The 6,848-nt window shown below is 40.8% G+C and overlaps 1 pseudogene; it reads right to left on the reverse strand.

Moving 5' to 3' along the window:
* Window positions 1–823: 823 nt before the first annotated feature.
* On the reverse strand, window positions 824–955 carry LOC116645056 (annotated as a pseudogene).
* Window positions 956–6,848: the final 5,893 nt, after the last annotated feature.

The raw sequence follows: 6,848 nt of genomic DNA on the forward strand, positions 1-6,848 counted from the left end.
TAGAATTTACTCTTTAAAATTCTTCTTGATGGGAATAAACAATGTCAATGGCTCTCCCAGGTCTTATTTCTCATTTCCCTCCTCCTCAGCCTACCGTCAACACCCACTGATAGGATCTATCAGTTGGGTTAATACATTTGACAGAACACCCTTTGTGGCATCACTCTGGCACACTTCACTTCCACATTAAAATATAATAATTCAAGAAACCAGAAAAATGAGGTGGAAATTAGTCAGAAAAAGACTAATGAAGAAGCTGATGTATATTAAAACATCTGAGAAAGAGAATTAATGAGATCTTTGCAAGCTAGCTTAAAACTCCCAGCAATATGGGGCACCAGGGTGGCTCAGTCGGTTAAGCGTCTGCCTTCTGCTCAGGTCATGATCCCAGGGTCCTGGGATCGAGTCCCGCATCAGGCTCCCTGCTTGGTGGGGAGTCTGCTTCTCCCTCTTCTCTGCCCACCTGTCTTTCTCTCTCTCTCTCTGTCAAATAAATAAAATCTTTAAAAACAAAAAAACTTCCAGCAATATATGAGCTGCCCAACTAAAATGACTTCAAGACTCTATAGTGGTAATTTGAAATCTACAAGCAGTTGTTTAAGACATTGAATACAATGTTTGTTTTTAGCAGCCCACAGAAAATTCATTAGGGAGATCACCATTTAGAAGCAAATGCGAAGGACTTCCTCAGAAATCCATCATCTAGATGAGTTGAAAGTAGCTCATCTTCCTACAGCTTTTTATCAGTGCCTTCCTTTGAGGTAATCAAGGCAATTTCTGCATTCACACGTGATGACTGCTCTTTTCTCCATTTTATCACTTTTATCTGGATAGTTATGTGCATTTTCGCTGGATGATCATTATGTTTTTAACAAGAGTACACAATATATTCAATTAGCAATAATCGCGCCTCTGATAAACCTCATTGGCTATGATACTGCCACTGCGCAAAGCTGGAGTACACAGAATATACAAACACGAAGGAAAGATACATCTATTAGACTCTGTGTCAGTGTGGTTGGATAAGTGCATGTTAGATGAGAGATTGGTTTAGATCAGATCTAACTTTTCTTCAGGGCTGGCAAATGTAGGAAATAAATTATAGTGGAGCTCGGATGCAGAGTAGCACTGAATTCAGCTGTGGTCTGACATGGAGAAGGACTGCATGAGGAATTTTTCTTCAGATGCTCTCATCCTTCCTCTTTTTTTTATTAAGTTTCTTTTTTTAATTTTAATTCCAGTGTAGTTAACATAGTATTATCCTAGTTTCAGGTGTACAGTATAGGGATTCAGCAACTCTGTACATGACTCAGTGCTCATTATGGAAAATGTCCTCTTCATCCCCATCACCTATTTCACCCATCCCCCACCCACTTCCCCTCTGGGAACCACCAGTTTGTTCTCTCTTAAAGAGTCTGTTTTGTGGTTTGTCTTTTTTTCCTTTGTTTGTTTGTTTTATTTCTTAAATTCCACATATGAGTGAAATCATATGGTATTTGTCTTTCTCTGACTGATTTCACTTAGCATCATATTCTCTAGCTGCATCCATGTTGTGGCAAATGGCAAGATTTCATTCTTTTTTAAATATTTTATTTATTTATTTATTTGAGAGGGAGAGAGACAGAGAGAGCAGAAGGAGGAGCAGAAGGAGAGGGACAAGCAGACTCTGCGCTGTGCATGGAGCCGGATGCAAGGCTCAATCCCAGGACCCTGAGATCATGACCTGAGCCGAAACTGAGAGTCAGTTGCTTTAACTGACTGAGTCATCCAGATGCCCCAAGATTTCATTCTTTTTTATGACTGAGTAATAGTCCATTGTGTGTGGAATATTCACACACCTCTTCTTTATCCATTCATCTATCGATGGACATTTGGGCTGCTTCCATAATTTGGCTATTGTAAATAATGCTGCAGCAAATATACGGGTGCATATATCCTTTCAAATTAGTGTTTTCATCTTCTTTGGGTAAATACCTGGTAGTGGAATTACTGGATCATAGGGTAATTCTATTTTCAATTTTTTGAGGAACCTCAATATTGTTTTCCAGAGTGGCTGTATCAGATTGCAGTCCCACCAATGGTGCATGAGGGTTTTCCTTTCTCCACATCCTTGCCAACACCTGTTGTCATCTTTCCCTTCTGACTTAGAGGAAGAGTTGCTTCATAGATATTCAATAAACGTTTGTTCATCCATTTATTCATTCATCCCACCAATATCATAAAGTTGCCAAATGTGTTATAGTATACGTGTGAATAAAATACAGTTCATGACCATAAAGTTTTTGTGGATTCCTTATTGAATGATGAATATAAGGAGGAAAGCAAAAAAAAAAAAGGTATTTTCGGGAGGCACCTGTGTGGCTCAGTTAGTTAAGCATCTGAGTCTTGATTTTGGCTCGAGTCATGATCTCAGGTTTGTGAGATCAAGCACTGTGTCAGGGCTCCACACTCAGTGTGGAGTCTGCTTGAGATTCTCTCTCTCCCTCTGCTTCAGCCCCTCCCCCTTCTCTCTCTCTGAAAATAAATAAATAATTAAATAAATAATAAATAAATAAAATCTTAAAAAAACAGCAACAATAAAAGTGTCTAGTGGAATAACAATACTAAAACAGTGTTGAGAAAGCACGAAGTTTTGAGTCAGGCAGATGCTGGTTCAAATCTAAAAATCACTTCTTATTAGCTCTGTGACTGTAGTCAAGAATTCAGGGTAATAGAAGCATTTGGTCAAGAATGCTTATGTTAGTTGGGGTCCTCTGAGAATCAAAATGCAAAACAAGACCAGACATGACAGATTTATTGAAGAAAACACCTGTGAAGGATAAGGAAGGAGGGAGAAGGAGTATGTAGGAAGAGCCCTCAGACTACGATGTAGGTCTGATTCCTGGGAAGCAGAAAAGGAAGGGAGGAGGATTGGATAGGGAGAATCTGAGATTCCAGTGCAATTGCAAGAAAGTTTTAGCTGAGTGGATGGAAGTCTTTGAGCCAAAGTCACTCATTGGAGGAACCCTGCATCTCACAGGAATGGCATCTGTGCTTAGTCATTGGGGAAGAGCAATTTACCTGAAATGTGGCTTCTGAGAATGTGGTCATGGGCCCAGAGGGTAGCAGCTGGGGTTGTCATTCACTTATGCCCCCTCACAGCAAGACATCCAAGCAGCCCATGACCACCACAATGCTTTTGGTTGGAAAAATAAAAAAGAAAATTCAATTAGTATTTGCTTAAATCAAGAGTTGAGAAGCTTTTTTGGTGAAAGAGCAGATAGTAAACCTTATAAGCTTTGTGGGCTATACAACTCTGGGGTAGGATGAGAGAAGCCATAGACATTATGTTAATATGTAGATATTCCAATAAAATTTTATTTACAAAAACAGGCAGGAGAACAAAGTTGGCCTGCAGAGCATAGTTTGTGGATACCTGGTTTATGTGGATAAGGTGGTATTTCTTCATGTTATGTCTAGAGATAAGATTGCAGGTGATGCTTCTGTGACTCAACATGACATAAGGATTTTCCATCTTTTGCTCTTTTATTCTCAGCATTATTTTAAGGCTACCAGCTGATTTTCAACAGAGACATTCTCAGCATTTTTAAAGATAGCAATGACTTCTCCGATGCCTATCCCTTATATAAGGGAGAAAATGATTTCTCCTAAATCCCCTAGCATCAGTGAACTCATTAATTAATCACGTATTTATTGAGCAGTTATTTCAGATCAGGTATTATTCTAGGTGCTCCCATAGTTAACAAAACAGAACAAATCTTTGTCCAAATGAAGCTGACATTCTAGTGGGGCAGGGGGAGCCAGAGAGTAAACAAGATAAGTAAAATTTGTAGTACTAGATGATAGGAGATGGTATGGACAAAATAAAATCAGGAAAAGGGAAGGTTACTCCATGTGGTGGCAGTGGGGAGAAATTGCATTTTAAGTGAGGTGGGTCAAAAAGGGTGTCATTGAGTAGGTAATAGTTGCATAAAGACAAGGTGGTGTTAAGGCAATAAACTATGAAAATAAATTATGGAAAAATTTTCCAGAGAGGGGGGATCTATCAGGTGCAAAGTTCTGATGCCAGATCAATGTGGCTGGAGCAGAGTGAGCCAGGGGGAGAAGGGGAGACTCGAGGTAAAACAGGTCAGGAGGCCAGGTCACATGGTGGGGACTTCTGGGCTTCTGTGATGCCTTTGGCTTCTATTCCGAGTGAGAATGTCATGGGGCCATTGTTAGCCAAGGAGGAACACAATTTACATATTAACAGACCCACTGCGGGCACTGTACTGAGACTACACTTCAGGAGGCAAGATAGAAGTTTGGCGTCCCATTAGGAGGCTTTAAAGCCAGGAGTTGCTGGTGACTTGGAGCAGGACAGTAGCAGCAGAGGTAAGGAGAAGCATAGAGTTGCAGAATCTGAGGATTGACTGGATATGGACGGAGCGTGAGAGGAAGAGGAGGCAATGATAACTAAGCTTGCAGGCTTGGTACTGGGGACTTTTTACTTTTTTACTTAAATGGCAAACACAGGCAGTGGGCAGATACACTGGGAAGGCTGAGAGGACAAATTTGACCTGTTGGACTGAGAGTCTTATTGGCTCACTGGCCAAAGATGCTGAATAGGCAGTTGGATACATAAGTCTGCATTTAGACTTGAAGTCCACCCTGGGAATCTTCCGCATATGCTTCCATATCATTGCCTGGAACTGTGTCATATAGGCAGGCTACCCCTAGCTGCAGAGAAGGTAGAGAAGCCTATATTCACCTTTTCCATATTCCACAGAGAAAGGCAGCAAGAGAGAAAAGGATTGGTAATTCAACTAGCAATGTCTGACTCAATGTCTCTTAGCTCTTCCTATGCAAAACAGGGATAATGCAGTCTACTTTACATGATTATGGTGACAATTCACCTGAGCTAAGCTATAGAAGGCTTTGGGCATACATAACGTGTTCTTTAAATACACAAGTTCCTCTCCCTTCCCTTCCCTTCCAGTGACCTGAGATGTCATGGTAAGTTGTTAAATCAGTCAATAATACTTATTTTTGGACTTCCTCATTTAATAAAGCAATGACACTGCTATTTTTATAATCACTGCTGTGGCAGAAGAAAGGAACTTTTTCACTCCCCCACCTCCATCCTCACCCTGACAGTCACACACTTTCGTTGGAGAGTTGGATCGGTTAAGTTGATTCTCTTCCTCTCAATGACTCTTCTTTCTCATTTCTCGGGGGATTTTGTTTTCATTTTTGCATTTCAGTTTCTGTGCTTAATGATGGTCAGGGAATTTACAAATTCTTAGTAATGATTAACCGTCATGAGACAGGCACAATTCTCCCCCAATCTGGGACTTCACTGGAGAGTGTCTGGGAAGAACATTCACATAGTAAAAGAAGTCCAAAGCAACATGAAGGGTGTCTCATTCAAGGCCAGGTGGAGGCATGTATTTGGGCCACTTGGCGGGATGAAGTCAGAGTGAACCCAATGGCTGTCAGAGGAAAATAACTCTAGAGACGTTATTCTCCACTCCCACATCTGGCAGAAAACTATGTAGTAGCATTCCGAAGCCCTTATCAGTCCATTTTATATTTGCTTTACACCCCTTTCTCTCTCCCAGTGCGAGGAGAGGGCAAAATGTTTGTGCATGTTTCTACCTATAGAGTGTGGCCATAAAGTCTTGACTCTAAGATAATATCATTTTATCATTTACTATAGTGTGATAGCAGTAAATCTTTTACAATGTGTTTGTCTGCTTTTCCAGACTTCGTGGCCATCGTGTGTGTGTGTGTGTATGTGTGTGTGTTTGTGTGCGTGCGTGCATGTGTGTGTGTATGTATTAGTTAGCTAGGGCTGCCATAACAAAATACCACAGAGTGGGTGGCTTGCACAACAAAAATTTATTCTTTCACAATTCTTGGAGGCTAGAAGTCTGAGATCAAGACATCAGCAGGGTTGACTTCTTCTGGGAGCTCTCTCTTTGGTTTACAGATGGCTGTCTTCTGTCTGTTTTCTCATACATCTTCCCTTTGTGCATTGTCTATGTCCTAGTCTCTTCTTCTTATAAGAACATCAGTCATAGTGGGCGGCTGGGTGGCTCAGTCGTTGGGTGTCTGCCTTTGGCTCGGGTCATGATCCCAGGGTCCTGGGATCGAGCCCCACATTGGGCTCCCTGCTCAGTGGGGAGTCTGCTTCTCCCTCTCCCACTACCCCTGTTGGTGTTCCCTCTCGCCATGTCTTTCTCTGTCAAATAAATAAACAAAATATAAAAAAAAAAAAAGAACATCAGTCATAGTGTATTAGGACCCATCCTTGTGCTTTCATTTTAACTTAGTCATCTTTAAAGATACTCTCCCAAATACAGGCACATTCTGAGGTACTGAGGGTTAGGACTTCAATATATGAATCTTGGAGTGACACAATTCAGCTCACAACAGTACGTATTTATATATAAATATAAATATAAAATATTACATATAAAATACATATATAAAGTATATATTATATTTTATGTAATGTATTATATTTATACTTTTTATGCATATACATACATATATCTGCACACATGCATTATACACACAGGATTCTGAGATGTTGTCCAATTTGTGCTTGAAACTTCCTCCTGTATATAGAAATACCAGTCCCCTGACTGCCTGGGGCATCTTTCCCCTGTAACTGTAGACGTCTGCCAGAGGCTTGTTGTCCAGATTAGTTAGTCTTTGTAAGATGCTCTGAAGGGCAGGCTACCTTAAACTTCTAACCTCACCATGCCTGTTAAGTAGAAAGGGAGGCGCTCTGCTCCTGGGGCAACTTCACCTGTGGCATCTAGTATGAGCAGAATCTCAAAGCAAAATGGCCTCCTGGATGG

Source organism: Phoca vitulina, unplaced genomic scaffold (genome assembly GCF_004348235.1).
Source record: "Phoca vitulina isolate PV1807 unplaced genomic scaffold, GSC_HSeal_1.0 scaffold31, whole genome shotgun sequence".
Classification (NCBI taxonomy): domain Eukaryota; kingdom Metazoa; phylum Chordata; class Mammalia; order Carnivora; family Phocidae; genus Phoca; species Phoca vitulina.